The sequence below is a fragment of the Empidonax traillii genome, unplaced genomic scaffold, assembly GCF_003031625.1.
Source record: "Empidonax traillii isolate 1590-97213 ecotype Southwest subspecies unplaced genomic scaffold, ASM303162v1 scaffold12:size2584012, whole genome shotgun sequence".
In the NCBI taxonomy this organism is placed as follows: Eukaryota; Metazoa; Chordata; class Aves; order Passeriformes; family Tyrannidae; genus Empidonax; species Empidonax traillii.
In genome coordinates, this window is record NW_020955205.1 from 1,074,561 (window position 1) to 1,095,178 (window position 20,618).

Consider the following 20,618-nt stretch of genomic DNA (forward strand, 5'->3'; position numbering starts at 1 on the left):
AAAAAAAAAAGCCCACCACACCCCGAGCCTCCTCTGTTCCTTGTAGGATAGCGTGAGCTAAATCCAGCGCGGTGCCTCCTCCCGGTGAGTTCGCAGCCAAGTGCATGACAATTAGTGGCAGAGCGGAGCGGGGCCAAGAGGCTGGTCCAGCCGAGCCTCCTGCTCCAAGGAACATCCTGCAGCGCTGATAAAAATGCCTGTCTGATCCTGCCAGGCCAGGCGGGAGCCGAGGCAGGGTCTGTCTGCTCCGGGGCCGCTCCAGCACCAGCTCTCTGGAGCGGCTCCTCTTGCAGCATCATGGTCAGGGATGCTTTGGCCTGTGAGTGCTGGGAAGGGCAGGGATCTTGGCTCACGGGAGGCTTGATCTATGTGCATGTGGAAAATTTGCCTAGAAGGAAGGATTACTATGCTTAACACACCGATTCCACACTGGTTTTCATTGTTTCATCCTTCTTTCTCCTTCCTTTCTGCTCTGCAGATAATATTGAGTCCTAGAGTTTTGCTTTTGTTGAGGTGGATTTTGCCTTGCAGCATGAGGTCAGCTTCCTCAGCTCTTTGCTCTAGAGGAATTATAGAATCATGGAATCGTGGAATCACAGACTGGTTTGGCTTGGAAGGGACCTTAAAGCTCATCTCGTTCCACCCCCTGCCACGGACAGGGACACCTTCCTCTAGACCAGGTTGCATTGAGGCTTTCAGTAAATTTGACATTGATAGGAGAGATCTAAACGGGAAAAATAACATCCCAAAGATCCCAGATCAAATTTTTGCCTTGTTATGTTCAGATTTTGCAGTCTGAAACCAGAATTGAGCCTGTGTTCCTCTGTTAATCAAGTAGAAAGAGCTTTGCTGTCCACACTGTCTGAACGAAAACTGGAGGCCTCCTCTAGAATGAAGCACTTTTTTTTTGGTGGAGCCTGCAAGAGTGCAGGAAAAGCCTGCTGGAATTCAGTGGGAATTAGGGACCTGGCTTCTGTGAGCAACCAGGAAGGCGCTCATTGGGATGAGTTGTGGATGAAGCATGGTTCTGTGTTGTAGACATGCTATCTGCTTCCTGTGCCACCTGAGCATTCTCCTGCCAGGATTAATCTGCCTTTGGTGTGTTTCCACACAAATTCCACCCTTGAGGTTTGGGTTTTCTGACGAGCAAGTTAAATGGGTCATGTGCTTGAGGCTGTTCTTGTGCAGAGTTAGCAGGCAAGGTGTCAAATGCCAGCAGCTGGGATAGCAATTCCAAATGGTTGGTAGGCAGTGCAAACATTTGGTGTTTGACAGGACTTCGATGTCTGGAGGTCAGCAATCTGATTTTGGGCGTAGATGGAAAGTGTCTTTATTGTGACTTCCACGCCCGACATGAAGCTGACTGGGAGTAGGAGACCTTGGCATGAGGGAAGATGGCAGAGCACAGGTGTATCCTGGAAGCTCCTTAATTTTCATTTGGTTAACGAGCGTCATCTGGACAAATAAATGGTGAGGGAGCCTCTGAGTATCTGTAATTCTGTAGGAGCTTACACAGATAAGTAAGAAAGTCTGCTTGGGAAGGAGTAGAGCACTTCAAACCAAGTGAAAGGTGGGCTGACTAAGGTTGATTGGTCCTGTTGAATCTTTACCCCAGTTTCAATTTAAAGACTGTAGGCCCTGCTGCAGAGGAACTGGTTTCTTTTTACTGAAACAGAACAATTCCTCTTTGGCATGAAGGATAGGTAGAGCCATTTCCCGACTTGTGTATATTCCTTGTAAGTCATTAGAAAAATGATGCTGTGGTTTGAACAGGCTTGTGCAAGCCTGTCAGGGACATCTTTAGGAACAAAACTTCTCCCACACGCGGTGCTTTGAAGGTGCAGGGAAGGATCCCAAGGTGCATATGCAGAGTTTTGTTATCTATTATTGATGTGGAGTTGTCAGTGTGAGGAAAGGTGATAGTCCAAGTGCTGTTGAACCGTGTGAGTTCAGGATGATAAAGGAATGGGCATGGACCTGTTGGAACTGCAGGGCAGGTCACCACTCACCCAGCGCAGAAAACGCCCAGTGGAATTCTGAGGGTTTGTGGGAAGCAGTTTTTTTTTTCTGCCTCTAGCAGGAGATTGCTGTTGAATTACCAGTGTTTTTTTCCAGACTTAATGTAATTTAGAATATATTGAGTCAGACTCACCTATAGATTAAAGCTTACTAAACTGGAAGTAGGTTTTTGACACTTGTGTGGCATATTTTTAAAGCTCTTGCATAAACAGCTAAAAGGAAAATGTGTGTCAGAAATTGAACTTTTCCTGAATGTTCTGCTGAGAAAACTGTCAGGTTTGTGCTGCGTGCTGGCTCATCCCTTGGATCCAGAGCAGAGTTCAGGTGAAGTGACAGGAAGGAGGGTTGGAAGAGGGGAAGCATGAGGAAGAACAGCTGGAAAAAAACCAGTCTGTCAAGCAGATCTGTGTTAAGCCCATAGTTTCCAGTTGGTAGTTGTTGGAAAACCACTTCAGTGCTCCAGAGCAGGCAGACAGCGTCCTCCCTGTGGAGTGGTGCTTGACTGTTGGGTAATGAAGAACATGACTTTTCCAGTTGCTGTTTTTTAACCTTAACAGTATCTTTATTTTTAAACAAGCAGCTGGAAAACCAAAGACTTCTGTGTAGTAATAATTTCACCACAGAGTGCTTGGGTTTTAAAGACTGTTTCATTATCTGAAATAGATGCTTGGACTGCTCCCCATGAAATCTGCAGTGTTTCTTCAGCACACCAACATGTGAGTTCAGTTCTTAGCAAGTTTTCAAGTTCTTCCCTTTTCAGAGGTTGGCTCTGGCAAAGTGCAGAGAATCCTTAAACATTCCTGATGACTTAAAATTGCTTGAGTTGTTTTCAAAGCTGGACATAAGTGGAAACAAAAACAGGTTAGGTGGTGCCGGTTTAGTTCTGTTCTCTTCATCCTCTGCTTGGATGAAGGAGAAGGGACTAACTTGCTGTCTAAAAACAGAACATGGCTTTTCTGTTGGTGGAAACCAGGGTAGAAATGATCATAAAATCAGGAAAATTAGCTCAATTAATTCTTAAGATTAGTTTCTTCTAAGAAGAGCAAGTGAAAAACCTTCCTGTTATCCTTGCAATGCTGTTTTTGACTGCTGCTTCTCGTCCATGTCGCACTGGTTGTGCTCTGACGTGATTTTTAATGTTCCCCAGATAAAGCTGGGGAATAGTTTCATACAGCATTTTTGGAGCAGGAGTGTGGGCTGAGCATCGAGGAGAATGTTCAAAGTTCTGTTCTCCTCCCCACCATCGCTATTCTCCTTCCTCCTACAACTCCCTCATAGGAAACTTTAACACAAGCAGTGTGACTAATGTGTTTATCCTTGGAAACTGCACCGAATTCCACCAGATCTCAGGGAACAGGTAAAGAGGCGATAAGTGCCGGTACTGACATTCCAACATACCACTGTGTGAAAACGATATCTAGCTTAAATTCATGAATAAGGGGCACTTGAGCCTTTACAATGAGCTGTTTCTTCTGCTGCAGGTACTATTTTAGAGGAGTCAGTTGTAAAAACTTGCATTGTGAAGGACAATGCAACCCCTGTGATTCATCCCCGGGTTGTAGAGCCGGAGTGTTCAGGCTCTTCTTAACTTCCTGCAGCTCCCACTGTTGAGATTCAAAGTTAGATAAAGTGTTCCTGCATATCTAGTAGCTGGAAAGTTCTCCTGTAAATCTAATCTAAACTCGCTTTGCTATCTTTTAGCCTCTATTCTTTTTATCCATGCAATTCAGAGCGGGGAGGAGGGTGTTGCCTTTCTGTCCAGGTTTATGGTCAGGGCGGTTCTTGGTGCGCTGTCTTTTCCTGCCCATTCCTGATCGTTTCTGTGGAGCTTCAGTCACGTTTTCGGGAGTGTGATGGGTAAAAACTGGACACACTTCCAGTTGGGACCAGACCAAGATTCACTGGTGTGGAAGGATCGTTCAGTGTGTCTTGCATATGGCATTCCTGTTTGCATCCCGAGACAAATGGTTTCTTACAGTAAAACATTCTTGACTCTCATCCAGTGGGATCCTTTTTGGTGCTCAGGTCTTTGCTGCAGCACTGCTGCTTTGCATTCCTGTGCTGCCTGAACCACGGAGTTCTTGGATGTTCTTAAAACTGGCATCTCACCTACCTGTGCTGTCACAAGTCCTGTTTTATCTTCTCAACCAAGCCAGAGTTGGTTTTATCAGTATCAGAGACCCTCTAGCCCAACACTGATCTTACTTCATTTTGTTTGCATCTGCTTGTTGCTGCACTGCAGCTCCTGAAAACCGTGTGCATGCTACACCTGGCTACATTAATGAGATTTCATTTGGGTGTTTGGTGTTTTTTTTTTTTTTTTTTGTCATTTTTTTGTAAAATTAGGAAAACTGCATTTGTTCCTTCTCCTCCAAAGTTACGTTTGGTTCTGATTAACTTTATAGTAGGAGGTCAGCTTGTTGTGGACAAGCTGTAGCAAAGCACAGGTAGCCCACAGAGCTTGGTTTTTCCTTACCCCAAGCCCTTCTTTATTTCTGAGCACTTCCAAACAGATTTCTTCTTTCTGGAGGCTGAAATTGGATTGACTGGTCTGCAATTCCACAGTCTGGCATCTGATCCTCCACACAGTCCATTAGATGTTTGAGGATGGTCTTTAGGTGTTCAGTCGAACCTCTCAAAACAAGCTCCCTGGCAGTATTTAGTAATAAATGTAGTGACTTGTCATTTTAACTGGTTGATTCTGGAGTATGAAACCTGACTTGTGTAAAGTTGGAGAAGGGAAAAAGGCTGTTAAAACATAACAGAGAAATTATCAGAGCTTCATATCAGTTATGATATCCAGTCATTCAAATCATTATAATTATCTGCAACTTTGTTTGCATGGCTTTAAGAATCTAATTTGATATGTTAAATTTATTTTCACTCCAAGTTAAACACTTTTTTGATGTCCGGTACTGCATGGCGGGGAATTGAGTCTGAACTGCATATCAATTCGTCCCAGATGGAATGTCTGTATCTGTGTCAAAACTTGAAAGTCTTTAGCCCACTGTATAACTACTGTAGACTGATCAAAATTCATACCCTGTTGATAAGCTCAACGCTTATTTGGGTCACGGTGTGAAGTCACCACTGAGGCACTGACGCAGACTCATTCAAGGAAAAAGACAGTAATTGCTGAGGTTACGAAGGTGCTTCATCATTTCTTCACCCTACGCTGTCAGGAGCTGTAGATCTGCTGTAATCAGCAGTAAGTTTTTTTGAGAGCAGGGTTTTCCCCCCTCCACTCCAGTTCAGAGTGCAGTGGAGGAGAGCACTGGCACATCGGTGTAGTGCTGGGGCTGCTGGCAGGGGTTGTGCCTGGGGGAAGGTGTGAGCAGTGGGCTCTGATCCCGGGAGGCAGATGGTGAGTGAATATGACCCCACACGGCACCTTGTGGGATGGGAGAGCCTTGATCCTTTGGGAATGGCTTTGAGGTTATACCGGGGTAGGAGAGCAGAGCTCTGCTTTGCAGGTGTGTTGGAGGAAGAGGCATCGGCTCTGTCTGCCCCTCTTTGGGAGTGTGGGGGGAATGTCAGTGCCTGAGATGGAGTCTCAGGGACACTTTGTATCAGCTGCGTTACCTTTTGTTACCAGGTTAGAAGCCTTTTGATATATTAAAGCAATCAAGGGCAGGGATGTTGGGAAACAACAGATTTTCCAGAGGAGGAGGAAAAGTGCCCAATGCAGTACCTGACAAGCTGAAGAGATTTGCAGTATGAGACATTTTTGTAGAGGAAAATTAGATCACAGTGCCCTTCTCTGGTTTGAATAAAGCAGAAAAGGTGGTCTTGGGTTGCTCTAATTCCTGTAGGTTTGTTTTACATCACACATTTGAAAGCACCACATTAAGGACTCAGTTGAACCAAGGTGCTGCTTAGTGTAGCTACTCACTGCTTCTCACGTTTGGTGACTCCTGGCTTACTGTGAGTACACCCAGGGCTCATGGGGGCTCTCCTGCAGCTCCTGCAGTCAGTGGGAAACCTAAACTAAATGCATTTTGTAACAAGCATGCTTGAAGGCACGAGAAGGTAAGAAGAAGGGGAATATCATGCCCTAGAAAAGGGAGGGCATGAAAAGATGCAGTCGGTCCAAAACTTCAGCTGTTAAAGTGGGTGAAAACAGGTTTAATTCTGGGAGGTTGGTAAAACTGACAAAGAATATATTTGAAATTAAAGGGAAAATTGATCTTAAATGCCTAGAAAAAAGCTTGACAAGGATTTTGGCAATGCAGTTGGCTCCCAGCAGACATCATGGCAGACCAAAGGCAGACTGAAATAATTCAGTGAAGGCGTACAGCAGGAGATTGCAAAAACAGATGCTTGAGTGCATTTTTAAAACCCGAGCAGATACCATATTGACTGAGCACTCTTGCATTTATTTTTTTTCCCATGGTTTGTTATAAAAGCTTTGTGGTAGTTAACTAGAACCTGCCTTAGGTTCAAGCTGTAAAGGTGGAAGTATTTTAATGCCTGTCATACTCATTATGAATTAAAGAATGCTAAGCTGTTTTAAAAGCACTTCTAAACTGGAGTTCAGCTGCACTGTTTGTTGGTCTTGAGAAATTTATGCAAGTGTTGTAATGTTAGGAAGGCCTTGTCAAAACATTAGAACATCCATAATATCCAGTTTTGCAGCATGTTGTTGGTCTGGTTTTCTCTGCATCTTCAAGCAATGGCAACAAATTCCTGTTTGTTGGAATTTGTTTGGTGGATAATTTCTGCTTGAGGTTTTCTAACCTGAGTGTACAGAATGTTTACCTAAAGCAGGCTTCTGTGAGGAACTTCATATTTCACCCAGTCTCCTTTGCTGTAGCACCCAGGGTTGCAGGCAGCTGGCTCACATTTTCATAGGATCCCAGCATGGTTTGGGGTGGAGGGACCTTGAAGCTCATCCAGTTCCATCCCCTGCCATGGGCAGGGACACCTTCCAGGTTGCTGCAAGCCCCATCCAACCTGGCCTTGAACTCTTCCAGGGGTGGGGCAACCACAGCTTCTCTGGGCAACCTGTGCCAGGACCTCTCCACCCTCGCAGGGCAGGATTTCTTCCTAATATATACCCTAACCCTGTCCTCTGTCACTTTATAGCCAGTCCCCCTTGTCCCAAGTCCCTCTCTTGGAGCCCCTTTAGGCTCTGGAAGGGGCTCTCAGGTCTCCCTGGAGCTTCTCTTCTCCAGCTGAACAGCCCCAGCTCTCCCAGCCTGGCTCCAGAGCAGAGGGGCTCCAGCCCTCGGAGCAGCTCCGTGGCCTCCTCTGGACTCACTCCAGCAACTCCACATCCTTGTGCTGTTGGATCCCAGAGCTGGAGGCAGCTCTGCAAGGGGGATCTCACCTCAGGGGGCAGAGGGGCAGAATCCCCCCCTCCCCTGTTGCCCACACTGTGGGATCAGCCCAGGACAAGGGGGTTTAAGGGTCCCAGCGCACGTGGGGGCACGTGGTCCAGCCCCTCATCCACCAACACCCCCAATTCCCTCTCCTCAGGCAGGATGATTCTTAGTTCTGCACCAATTCCTGCTGTGCAGTCCTGTGTAATCTTTATTTAGAAAGGGGAGGGTGTAGCAGAAAAAGATTGGAAACTGTTCCAGTGAGGTTTGAGGCAAGAGTGAAGAGGTTGAGATCAAAGCAAGCCAGGAATAAATGACATGGAGGAAAGAAATATATATATAAAGCAAGTCTGCTGGATTTAGCATAGTAAGAAATGTTTCTCAGGTTTGTAGCTGAAGATGTGCAGTTTAGACTCTTACCAGGGAGCTTGGTTTACACTTGTGATACCTTAAGGACTCGAGGAAATAAATAGGAAGCTCATTATTTGGGGAGATCATTTTGGTTTCAGCATTTGCATGGGGTAAGACAAGTTCTGCAGCTTCTTCTTGTGCTGCCAGGCTACATAAACAGGGAGTTCAGCACTTGCTGAGGAGGTTTAGCACTTCCCTGGAAGAGGGTTGCCTTGGGGAAGTGTTTTCCAAATCCCAGAGCAGCCAAACGTCTTGAGTTTGTGACTCAAGCCGCTCTGTGCCTGTTATTTGGAAGTCTCCCTGGATGGACTCTTCCCTTTTTATGTCATTTGGGAAGCTGAGGGTTGCCTAGTCTGGCTTCCCATCAGCTGCTCCACTGCATTTCCATGCTGGGAAGCAAAAAAGTTCAAGTCTGACGAAGTGAGCAGAGCTGGTTTTGTTTGCTACACTGTATATGACTCATCCCATCAGAAACAAGTGGAGTTTATTTAATCTAAAGGTAAAACCTAAAGGTAAAATAAAATCTGAGTGTGTCTCAGGTGTATTGGAGGGCTTGGTACAGACACTTCCAAACACAGAGAAAGAGTTAACTGGGAACAGAGGTTTTAGTTGTACTTTTGTACAACTGTTCTTTTGTACAATTGCTCTGAAGCTGCACTAAGAGGATAATACATTCAGGTTGCAACTCCTTGGTGCTTCATTTTGCCTTAAGAAATGGTGTGTTTGGTGCATTTGGTCCCTGTAAGCTAAAAACTAACACAAAAGTTATTTTGTGTGACACCCACCATATAATGCTGTAGATCACATTCCCTTTTGGGTTTCCCCTTCCAGTGGAAATGCTGTCACCTCTGACATTTGGAAATACTTAAGTCTTATCCTATTTGTGCCAGTTCTTGATGCAGAATGGTTGGGAATGACGCTTGAGTGCCTGTCTGTAACCATTGAGTACCGTGAGAGCTTTTCTGCTTGTTGCCAAACAGGAGGGTAGTTTTCAGTATTTTAATTTCCTTTCACTGTGTTATTTGTGGTTATGTTTTTCCCCCTGTAACTTTGGCAGAGGAGACAGCACGTGGAAAAGCAGGAGTTCCCTTCCTGGCTCTTTGCTTCCAGAAACAAACCGCTCTGGTGAAGCTGGGATGGTTCCCGCATCTCCTGAGTTTTGAGGGTGCTGAACCTGAAGCAGGGCTTAGATATCCAACATTCGTGGTTTACTTTCAGAGTTCATTTGTTACATTTTTAACTGACAGGGTTTTCAACGCTTTGCTGCAAGTTCTGTACTGCTCAGCAGCAACTTATGTTCTCACTTGAGGGTATAAGAGGGTTTTAAGCAAAGCTGCATGTTTTGGGTCTCAGGCTCCCGAGGCTCCTATTTTTAGCAATAGCAGGATTGATTTGGTGACCCCAATCTTGAGCCATATGGAGTAAGGGAGAAAAAAAAAAAAAAGTGGGTTTTGTTTTCTAGGAAGGTGATTAGTTGGGAGAACGGAGCAAAAGTGATAGGACAGGGAGAAATAGCTTTTGAGGAGCTATAAATAACAGTCAAGGCAGGAGCTGTAAGAGGACACGGATGGATAGAGCACTTTGGAGTTTTCTTTTTCCCTGTACCTCCACCTCCAGCTTCTCAGGCCTCGCTTTAAAACAGTAAGGAACGTGGCTTTTGAGTACCCAGTGAGTATTCTGGGAGTTACAGCTGTTTGTCAGTGGCCTAAATTCACATTTTCAGCAGAGCAGTATCCACGTTCTTTTTTGTTGTCCCTTTATGCCCCTTCTGGGAACTGCAGGGGTGATTTATCCTTTTAACCAGCACCTCCCAAGTGTTACCCTGGCACTGGCTGCCCAGTGAGCATGCCTTGCCCTGAACTGCTGCTCTCCTGTTTTGGGGCCTCACTGTGACAAAATGAAGTTGATTTCTAATTCCCAAAGGTTTTTCCAAATATTACACTGTTCTCTTTTTGCAAAGTGAAACAGGGCTCTTCTCTCTGTGAGAGGTGGAAAATTACTAAATAAAGCCTTCTGGTTTCTTTGTGGAAAGATGTCAATGGAAAAGCTACCTTTGGTTTAGGAAAAGCCTCAGCAGCAAATTCCTGAAGGCTGGGAGATCGCTACATGCTTGCCCTGTTCTTACATTCTTGCCGCGACCACCAGGGCTAAATTTGGATAAACTTATCTGCAGGATAAAATCTCCCAGTACTGCTCCTGGTCTCTGCTGAGGTATTTATAAAAAAACTCTGAGTGCTGCTGTGAAATGGCTGCACAGTTGAACTTAATCTCTGGTTCAAGAGCTTGAGAGACTAATTCTTAATGTTGTCATCTTCTGAAGTACAACAGCTCTTTAACACTGATAGAAAATAGAAGTAGAACCCTTTCACTTGAGTTCAGGGACATGATTCAGATTAGGTTTTAACCAGCTTGTTTAGGACACCATTTACATTCTCAAATAGCAAAAAAATCTCTACCATGTAGTTTAACATGGTTGGTATTGATGTCACGGTGGTGAAGTTGTGGTTTTGTCCTTACCCTGAGCAGAGGCCCAGGTTTGTCTCCGTATTCTCTGCCAGCTCCCTTTGCTGCTGCCGACTCAAGGAGTCCAAATCTGCTTGGCCCTTAATTGGATTGCTCCTTTTGCTAGAAGAGCGCTGGGAACAGGGAGCCTGCTCTGGGCTGTGGGTAGAGCTGCCAGGCTCACTCTCAGCTACAAACCCCACAGGCTCAAGAAGACCCCCCAGCTGGCATAGGGGGGGGTTTTGCAGCCCCTCAGCACGCAGTGGGCCTGAGGTGTGAGGGCACAGCGAGGAGATCGAGGAGCTCAGCGCAGCCTGTGGCTGCAGGGAGGTGATTTCTGTCCACGGATTAGGATGCACTAATCTTGCCTGGTGCTGAAGTTGAATTTCATCTCCGAAATAGCGTGTTTGAGGCAGTGGAGGAGCTGCCCTGTGACGTTTGTTGCTGTCCATAATCTGAGTGGTGTCAGTAGGCCATGGGGGATCAGAGCCGGGCCCGATCTGGAGGGAGGATCCGGTTTGTGATGTAACCCCGGTGCTGGCACAGAGCTGGGCACGGCAGGCCCACATTCCACACTGCTTCTGGGGATGGCTGAGCTGCCAGAGCCTCCCCGTGGCCCAGGGCATGGAGCTTGGAGTAACAGGGAGAAGCTGAGCTGTGCTCTAGAAATGGCTCGGGGGAAAAATGCTGTTAAAATGCAATTTGGAACAAGGATCTCACTTTGCAAATGAGGGTAAATCTGGTATACAAATTATGGCATCTCTGCTGCTTTTTAATAATTTCCCTCCTGCTTTGCTCTTCCCTGTAACTGGAATACTGTAATTCTCCTGGAGAGTAGCTGTTGCTTGTACATGCTGACCAGGGACATAAGCCCTGAGCTGCTGGGGCTGTGTCACTCCGGAGTTAGCAGTGAGTAGGCAGTAATTCCCTCCAGCTATGGAGAGCATAAAACTTGGAATAATTAAAGCTTCCCTCCTCCAACCCCATCTCCTGCAGCAGGGCCAGTATTTTACATACTATTAGGCAGTTTAAACTCTGATTTATGTTTAAAAAAAAAGGTACCTAAAATATGTTATCCTCTCTGCTAATACCATTTCTTGTGCACCCAGAGGAATTATTTTTGTTGCTGAATGGCTTCTTCTCAGCTCTGCCTCAGATTGTGTGGCCCGTTACATAATCCAACAATTCTGCAAAGGGCATTTCTTTTGAAAGGTCGGTGTATTAAAATGCCCTGCTCCTCCATCACGGATGAGAGGGAGCAGCTCGTGCTGCTGCAGAATGGATAAAAGGGAGAAGAGAGCTTTGCCATTCAGGACGTGCTGCCTCCATGCTGGAGAGAAATGTAATCAGGCTCCTTTCAAACACACCTTTTGTTGGATCAGGAAAGGTCAAGGGAAAATTGAGGAGCACTTGGAGCCTTTAGGTCTCTAATGGCACAGTCTGAGGATTTTTAAATGACTAATCTGACACAAGGTATTTTTTGTTATCGACATTTTATATGCTTTCGGTATCTTTAAGATGCAAATTTCGTAGTCTTAAAATTTGTTGAGATGCTCAGTGTGCCAGCTTCAGTTGCTGTGTTACATGGGAACACCAGACAAATTTAAATTGCTGTCTGCTCTAACTCTGCTCTTCTGTGCTGAAGCTGAATTCCTTCCCACTTCTTTCCAGGGAGTGGGTTTCTAGTTGTTAACAATAATTTTTTTTTTTGGCAATATGCAGGAGCCTTTCTGCTCCTGTGTCTTTCTGCTTTAGAGAGATTCTTGTATATTCCTAAGCTGCAACAATAATATTTCTGTAGTTCCTTAAAAAAAAGGGGATTAAAGCTAATAAATGCTGGCTCAGTTAATTTTTTTCCTCCCAGCATGGATGATTGTAAGTCTTTTTGTCCCTAAGATGTGCCAGGGAGAAGCATGAATGGAAAGAACAGGAGCATAATGCCTGCCTTTTCTGAGGATGAGGCAAGTTTAATCTTTGGAAAAACCTTTTGAGAAACGAATGTACAAATTCTCCATGGAAGGAAATCTCTTCCTGATGGATCCAACCCATCTTCCTGACAGCACGAGCTCTTTAGAACACCAGCCATGCAGCAGCAGCATTTGCCATGCAATTATATGGCTTAGAAAGGCTTGGTGTGACATCCAGCCCCAGGGGAGAACGTTCCCAGCCCCTCCAGGGGCTGAGGTTGGATGCTGATCCCAGCAGCCCGTTTGAGTGTTTGTTCTCTCAGCGTTGATCAGGGGCTGGTTTTGCCCTCAGATTGGGGTAGGTGATGGCTCCAGGTCTGACTGGAGGGAACCTGGTTACAAGTGTGTCTGCTTTGAAGCCTCGATCACTTGACAAGGGAGTGAAAACTGCCTGAAGTCCCTTGACTCTTGGATCCACCCTCCAGCCCGGAGCAGTCAGTCACTTATCAGCCCAGGGGAATATTTTCCAGTCACTCCTTTATGGTTCAGGAACGTGAGAATGCCGAGCCTCTTCGGGATTTTAAGATATTTTAACCTTAAGAGCATCTTGTCTTCTGCTGGCGTTTCCCTGAAGTGAGCTGGGTGTGTTCCGTGAGGAACAGCTTCCCATTTCCCTGCAAGGGCTTTGCCATCCACGTTTGTTTAACTGGGGTTATATAAGTTGTTGAATTGCTGAGTGAAGTTCCCCAGACTTGCCTTTTTTAAAGCATGTGACTGAAATGCCACACAGCTAAATATAATTGTGCCTAGGATGTTGTCTCTGTGCTCCTTGCGGTCTGTGTGAGCTACTCCAGGATGGCTAAAGCAGTTTTTGACTGACATCCTTTAATATCTTCTTTGAAATATGAAATATGAAAGCAATGTGCTCTTCAAGGCACTGAACCAGTGCACAGATTTGCTGTTGATCTGGGTACCATTAACTACTCCAGGTTGGCCAGAGCTGGCTCTGCCCATCTATTAGCTATTTCCAGAGCATTGATCTGAGCATTACAAACAGATGAGAGATTTATTCTGTGTTTCCTATAGAAGTGAATGCTTTAATATCATGCCTGCAGTGACAGTTAAAGCTAATTCTCCCCCCTGGATGTCCAAGGCAGATAAAATCACTTTAATACTGCAGCTCATAAGGCACAGAGTCCTGCAGCTTCCTAGTCCACACTCCTCCAGGGCCTTGAAGCAGATGGGTTTAAAACAGCCAGCAGATTCGGGTAAGGAAGGAGCTACTGTAAATTGGAAATGGAGCTTGCCTTCCACAGGAAATGGGCTGTGGCAGGACTGCAGAGCCCCTGGAGGTGCAGATAGTGAGATACCAAGTTTCCCAGTTGTTCGTGAAAGCCCTAAGTCAGCGTTCCAGTTACCTCTTCAGACTGTGCTCCTTTAAAGAAGCAGATAACTAGGAGAGCTTTGTTCTTTCCAGCTCGCAACCAGGAAAAATAGATCTGTGAACTCCCACAGTTCAAACGTGACTGCAGCCAGCAGGCTGACACCGGTGTGGAGCCGCAGTTCACAAACTCCTGCTCTGATTGTTCTTCTCCTCTGGATATTCCACACTTCAATCAATTTTCCCATCATCTGCAGTGGCAAACATACAGGTTGTTGCAGGAGCAGAATTGTAAACATTGTTCACAGCTGGTGAAATTGAGTTCTGAACCCAAACAACTTCTAGAATAAGAATGTATTTGGTGTGAAAGTAATTTCCAGAAGCTGGAAGTGCATAGCTCTGGTTGCTGTGACACACCAGTGGCTTGTCTTCCCAGTAATGTTCCTGTGGACTGTGCTCGGATGCGCTTTTCCAGTGAATTATGGTTGCTGAGATCAGGTTTTGTGCAGCAGAAGTGACCATAAAACAACTGTTGCATTTCCAAGTCACCGCAGGTGAAGTTAAGCGTTGCTTTTTTTCATTCCAAGGAAACTCTTGAGTAAAAGCATCCAGGGTGTATGTGGGAAAGGATGGATGGGCAGCTTGAGAGCCTCATCCCGACCCAAGGGGTTTATGTTTAGGGAAAGCAGCTGGGCCAGAGGACCTGCAGGAATCCCTTCCAGTCTGAATTCTGTGATTTACAACCCAGAAGCTGATCCCTGTGTCCGTTCTCCATCCACTTGTGCAGGGAAGTGTCCCTTGTCTGCCCTGGGCGTATTCCCAGGATGGCCTCACAACAGCAGAGGCACTGAAGCCATTTACTTAAGAATGCTCTGAATTTTACTTCGGCAAACAAATGGAATTAGTTTGTCACAAATCTTTTTTGCACGTCAAACTAAGCAAGGTTTCCTAACGCACAGAGAAATGAGGAATGTTGGTCTGAATCCAGAAAATGTTAATCCTCATGTCTGTGAACTTGGAGAAAGTAATCCTCAGGTTTCCCTCTCTGTGAAATGAATCTAATGCTATGTCATGAGCTCATGCATTTTATATGATGCTCTCTGGGTAATGTTTTCCCCTCTTCAGCTTCATAAAGCTGCAGGATGAGATGGCAGGAATTAAATTCATGCATTGCTCCAGTTCTCGGTGCTTAGAGAAGGTGTGGGCTCATCTGGGTACCTGCTACACGTGTCAGTGCTGGCTTAAAGCTGCTCCTGGAGCTGGCTAAAGAATGGGGCAAAGCAGGGGAAAATTAATGCCAGTTTTTCGTTTCCTACTCTCTGGTGATTAAAGAATGGGAAACCATCAAACCTACTGAAGATGGGTGAAAACAGGCAGGGTGCTGTAGTGCTTTCCTTGGATGAGGTGCCTTCGCCTTTCTCCAGCTCGGTTCCAGCTGTCACTTTTTTTGTATATTTGACTGATTTCCAAGACTTTTAGTAAAGGTGAGCATTGGAAAGAAACGAAACATTAATTAGATTGCCTTTTTTCCATCCTAAATGGAGTAAAAATGCAATACTTTGACGAAGTGATGGTGAGTTCCCCTCCTCCCCCCATCTTATCACTTAATCAACAGCCTTCAGTGGAGAAGAAAAGAAGAAAAAGATGTTAATTAGGCCAGAGCACCAGACTAACAAAGCCCAGCTGGTGGGGGAAGGAGAGTGGAGAGGAGGGGGCAGGTTCTGGGTGGGGGTTTTTTTTGATGTTCTGACGAAATTATAAATGTTGCCATGTAATAAAGGTGAAAAAGAGCTCGAGTGAGGGCAGAGCAAAGGCAGCTGAGAAGCCCTTTGTGGACTGCCCAAGATCATCTGGGCTTCCATATTTTAATAAATCCTTGCATCTAACCTAGAGTTCCATCCCCATTCCTGAATACCGGCTGGTCATTCCCTGGAGCTCCAGCCAGCTTTAATCCGAGTCCTGCTCAAGGCCAGACTCTCAGGAGCACGTGAAGTGTTTGCGTCTGGTTTTTTTTTTTTATATATATTCTCCCCTTTTGAACCTGCATTTTTTTCTGTTATTTGAATAGTTAAAAATCAGCATAATCCAAAATGCATTTAGGAAAAAAGGTGTGAAAATTTAATGAGGAGCCATCATTGAAATCTTCAACCCTAATACCTGTTTTTGCTGGCAGAGCTTCATTGTCAAATCGGTATCTCACCTGGAGAATTTTGGATAGCACTGATCTGTAGGACAATTAAACCTTCACTTTGCCAAAGGCGAATTCCGTTTAGGAGAGGCATTCCTGAAGGCAGGTGTTTATACAAATGAATCGAATTAGGATTCGTTAATTAGGAGATTTTGAGAGATACAGGCAAGCAGAGGAAGGACTGGGTTAGTTGTACTTGATTCAGTCTGTAAATGAGTGGAATTGGAGGCAAAGGTCTTGATCAGTGCACAGGAGTAAAATCTCCAGAACTTCTCTACAGGCCTGAGAGCAGTGGAGCAGTGAAATGCATGTGCTGGGCTGAGAGGGTTTACAAGGTGGATTTCATTGTACCTACAGACACACTGTAAAACATTCAGTCCCAAAGCAGTTACATTTCATCTGACTGTCATGGGTTCATGGTGAAAATCGTGTTGATTTTTGCACTGGCTTTGTAAACTCCCGTTTTGCGGCTTCAAGCTGTGCTTTCTCTCTTCATACAAGGGGGACTCACCTCAAGGTAGCAACAGCCTCTCGTTGGGCCAGAGCATTATCCTGCTTGGTGATGTGCCCTGCTTTGCCCCCGCTATAAAACTGCCTCGTTACAGTTATATTTTCCTCGTGCTTGAAAATGTCCTTGGAATTACATTGTTTTCCCCTCGCTGGGGTCACCTTCGTGTGTTTCTGAGCCCGTGTCCTGCTTTGCACATCTCCAAGCAGCCCTTGGGCATCACAGCTTCTTGTTTTCTGATTCCTGCAGGCTTTGTTTTCAGGACCATCTCTATTTGACACTGATGCTTGTCTTCAGCTTTAATCTTCATGCTTGGTAGACATAAGAAATGAGCTAAATTAGTTTGCTCTACATTGGTAGGGCTTTTTGTAATACCTGCATTTCATTTAAGCCTGATTGTCTCTGTCTTTGAGCCTGGTTTAACATTTTCTCTTGTCGTCTCTCACTTATATTTTCCTCAGGCACGATGTGGCTTTATGTTTTAAACCCCTTTCTTTAGGCCAGACTTTTACTTGGGGCAATAAATATTCCCCCTGCACTCTCCAGTGCTGTTGGCATTGATTCCTTTGCAGCCCAGTGCATCTTGATTAAATTTGAGTAACAAAGGGATATTTGAATCAATAGCACAATCATTTGTGCAACTCAAGGATGATTGTCAGGTACTGCTTTTTGTATATTCTGAGACTGGTAGGTCACTGATGGCAGATTTTACAATAATTTTTTAGCTCTCAAGATCCTGTTTTTTCTTAATCTGGATTTAGTGGTCTTTCACTACGACATAAATTTTAACAGAGAGTTAGCAGATATGAAGAGCCACTGGATTTCAGTGGAATTCTATGTGCAGACTAATATTTTTCTAGTTTTAGAGCATTAATCTTTCTCATCTTTATCTACACAATTGGTGGATGAGATCAAATCTGCAATAAACAAACCTCTTCAGAAATGACTTAAAACTGTTACCACTTCAGGCAGAAAACCATAAATAAAACTACCAAAAAAAACCCAACCAAACAAAAAAATCCAAATAAATTGGTTGGAAACATCATAGTTTTCTTGAATAGCTTCTGCATTGTTTTTCTGGCATTCTGGTATATCAAGAAGACTTGTAAAGACCTGGTGAGGGAGGGAGATTTAACAGTAGGTTTTTCCTTTCCTTTGTGTTTGACAGCAGTTAGCTTTCAAAACATCCAAAACCTGAACAACCCTCCCCCTCAAACACCTCCCTTTTTCTTCTGCTGTGGAACAGAGTAACTCGTTTGTGGCTGTAATGAAATAAATACAGCTGTCAACATCATGTAGATTGACAGTACCCAAACCTCACAACGATCTTTGCTCGGGGAGCGCTCGAAGGTGCTTGTTCCCTTTCTGCTTGACACTGAAGAATCGCTTCAGATTGGGGCTGTTTTGCTGCTTCCCGTATGTCTGGATGATCCTGAGGTGGGATCTTGGGATGGTTTCCCCTTCCTGCCCCTCCCGAGGGCCCTGCCCTGGGTGAGCTCAGTTCTGTTGTGAGCAGGAGCTCACGGAGATTCCTGCACCCCCTGGGTCCTGCACTTGACACTGCACAAGGAATCAGCTCTGAACACAAATAAAGGCAGGTTCTTATTGTTAAACAGATACAGTGTCATCGCTTCAGCCAACCCTTGGCCCCTTTAGTGTGTTTGTATTGTGATGCTGCTCTGTGTTTTGATGCTGCTGTCTCCAGAATTGTGCAGAACGGGGCAGTGGCAAAGAGGGAACGCTGTGCCTGGAGAAGACCAAGTAAGGGAAGTGCTGGGCTCTGAAACCTCTTATGTAAGCAGTGCAATCTGTACAGTGTCATTTGCTGTTTCTTCTGAACAATTATGGAAATCACTGGCAACTTGCAAAAAGCAGGAGGACCTCAGTTTTCAGGCTGTTATTGTGCTGCAGAGAGCATTCTCTATAATAATTAGCCTTTTTTTCCCCTTTGTTATTTTTTTTTTAACATGTCTGCGTGGTACTGGCAGATTTCAGCTCTTTTTGCAGCTTCTGGCTGTATATCTTACTGGCCAGTGGCCCTCTGGCAACTGGAGTGTAGCTGGAAGCATCACCTCAACTTACTGATGCTGTTTGAGAATGAGTGAAAGTGCAAAACATTAACCCCAGACTGTCCTTTGTAATTTAAAGTCTCTATTAATTTATAACTCGAGGCTGTTTGTCCTTCCAGGATTTTATTCTAACCCAAAATAGCGTTTTAAAGAGCATTTTTATCTGTATTTTTTGTCTCTTGGGGTTGTGGGGAGAGACGCCAAATCCAATCTGTGTTTTTAATTTGCATCATTGTGGAGTTACCTGTGCTGATGACAGGTACTCAGATGAAGGTGGTGTTGTGTGGGAATTTATCATCATCTGTGTTTTTTTTCAAGAGGATCTGAAACGGATGGAAATGTGGGGTTTAAGTTTTAAACCCAGAGAATATTTGCTAAGGAGACCTTTTGATACAGTTGTCCAGTTTAATATTTTTAAGTTATTTTTAGGCTTTGTGCAAAAGTTGTAGTAACAGCTTAGTGAATCAGACTCAAACCCGAAAGCTTTTGACAGCTTTTTATTCAAATTACAGATACTCCCCTTAATAAGAGGAGTTACAGCACTCTCCTGTCCCACGGGTGTCTGTCGTGGAGCACCAGCAGCAGAGCAGCTCATGGGTATCCTAAAATATACAGAAAACACATATTTACCCCCCCCCCCCAGCCTTGCCACAAAGGCTGGGCAAGAAGTCTTTCTCCAGGAACGGTTCCTTAGGAGCCAGGACAGCTGGAGATGCAGGATTGAATTGCAGCTCTGCCTTCATCTGCAGGGACGTGTTGGGCAGGGCAGTTCATGCCCTTCAGGCAGCAGTGGAAATGGGAACCTGCAGAAGGGGCTTTGCCTTCCTGAGCCACTGGCTGAGAGTGGCAGTTCAGTGTTAGGGTGGAAGGGAGGGAAGGAAGCTGTGATGTGTGGGAGAACTCTGGGAGCAGGTGGGAAGGAGCCGGGCTGTGCCTCGTGCTGCTGCTCCAGCCCGGGCTGTGTGCAGAGCACGTGGAGGTGCAGCCGGCCTGGCTGTGATTTACACCTCAGTGGGAATACAGAGTGTTCCTGGTTCAGCATCCCTTGGAATGGGGACAGCCCAGAGGAGCGGGATCGTGCCGTGGTGTCCTGTGTTACCTCAGAGCAGCGGGAGAACTGTGGGATCCGTGTCCGCCCCGGGGACAGCAGGTTGGCCCAGGACAGGTTGTGGCTGAGGAGGGCATGTGGAGTGCACTGGCCTGTCCTGCCTCCCTGCAGCCATGGACTGTTTGCTGTAGGTTTTCTGGGCTCCTCTAGTCCTGGGGTACGAGGCTGGAGAATCCTTGAACAAATGAGTTGGTAATGGAAGCAATTTCTGAGGTTCATATATTTTCTCTCTGTGTTCTTGTAGCTGTCACGTGCAGCTGCAGCACAGTTGCTCTTCAGGCAGGACTGTGGCAGCAAGGAGAAATTTCTCTGTGTGCTCCAGAGCCTTTTGGTCTTGATTTCTTGCCCAAATGGTTCTTTAGAGATGCATCTGTAGTTCAAATTTCCTGTGTGATTGTCTGTCCACACACAGCTCTTTGTTTCACTGTCTTATTAGTGGATCAAACGATGGAGGGGTGGGAGATGCCCTTTTTTACGCTATGAATTTTCCTAAGGCTCCAAACCCTCCTTTTTTGTTTTCTACAATCCATTGACTCGTCTCTCAATCCCCTTCCTGAAAACAAGCCGTGAATTTGAGGAGACTTTTACCGGCTGTGTGGCCCTGTAACTCCTCTCACCCATGGGAAGTGAAGAGGGGGAGCACAGCAATGACAGGTTTTGCTGCATAATCTGTGTCTGGCCAGCTGTGTTCTAATCTTTTAGTTTCAGGAGGGGCCTGATGGGGGAAGGGACTGGCTTTAAGGCAACACTGTTCTCAATAGATATCTTTGAAAATAGGATTGAAGGACAATTTAGGATGTCTGTGCTCTTAACTCGGCTCTGAAGCTGGTAAGTATTGAAGGATTTCATGCCATAGTAAGGATATTTTGGCCTGAGCACGAATGTCAGCACGGCATCTCTTCTCAGAGTTCTGTGGGATGCTGAAGTATCCTTGGTGCTGTCTGTTCTCTAACAAAACCATCTTTGGGCCTCTGTGTGTTTATACCACTGAATTTCCCTTTCTCTTAGGAGGTTGAGTCTCTCCTGGAGCTGGGGTGATCCAGCTACTTCAGGAAAATAGGTCACTTGTATCTTGGGGAATTCCCTGCCTCAGAAGTCCTAAATAGATGGAAGAGGAGGTCAGAGCAGAGCTCACCGCTTAGGGTTTTACCCCTTCTGCCCTTGTAGATAGGTCTGATAAAGAAACCTCTTCGGAGAACAGACA

General features: G+C 45.4%; 1 protein-coding gene across 1 annotated transcript in view; it reads left to right on the plus strand.

The window, feature by feature from the left end:
• NPTN (neuroplastin) overlaps window positions 1–20,618 on the plus strand; it is a 46,730-nt gene that overhangs the window by 1,028 nt on the left and 25,084 nt on the right. The window lies entirely within an intron of this gene.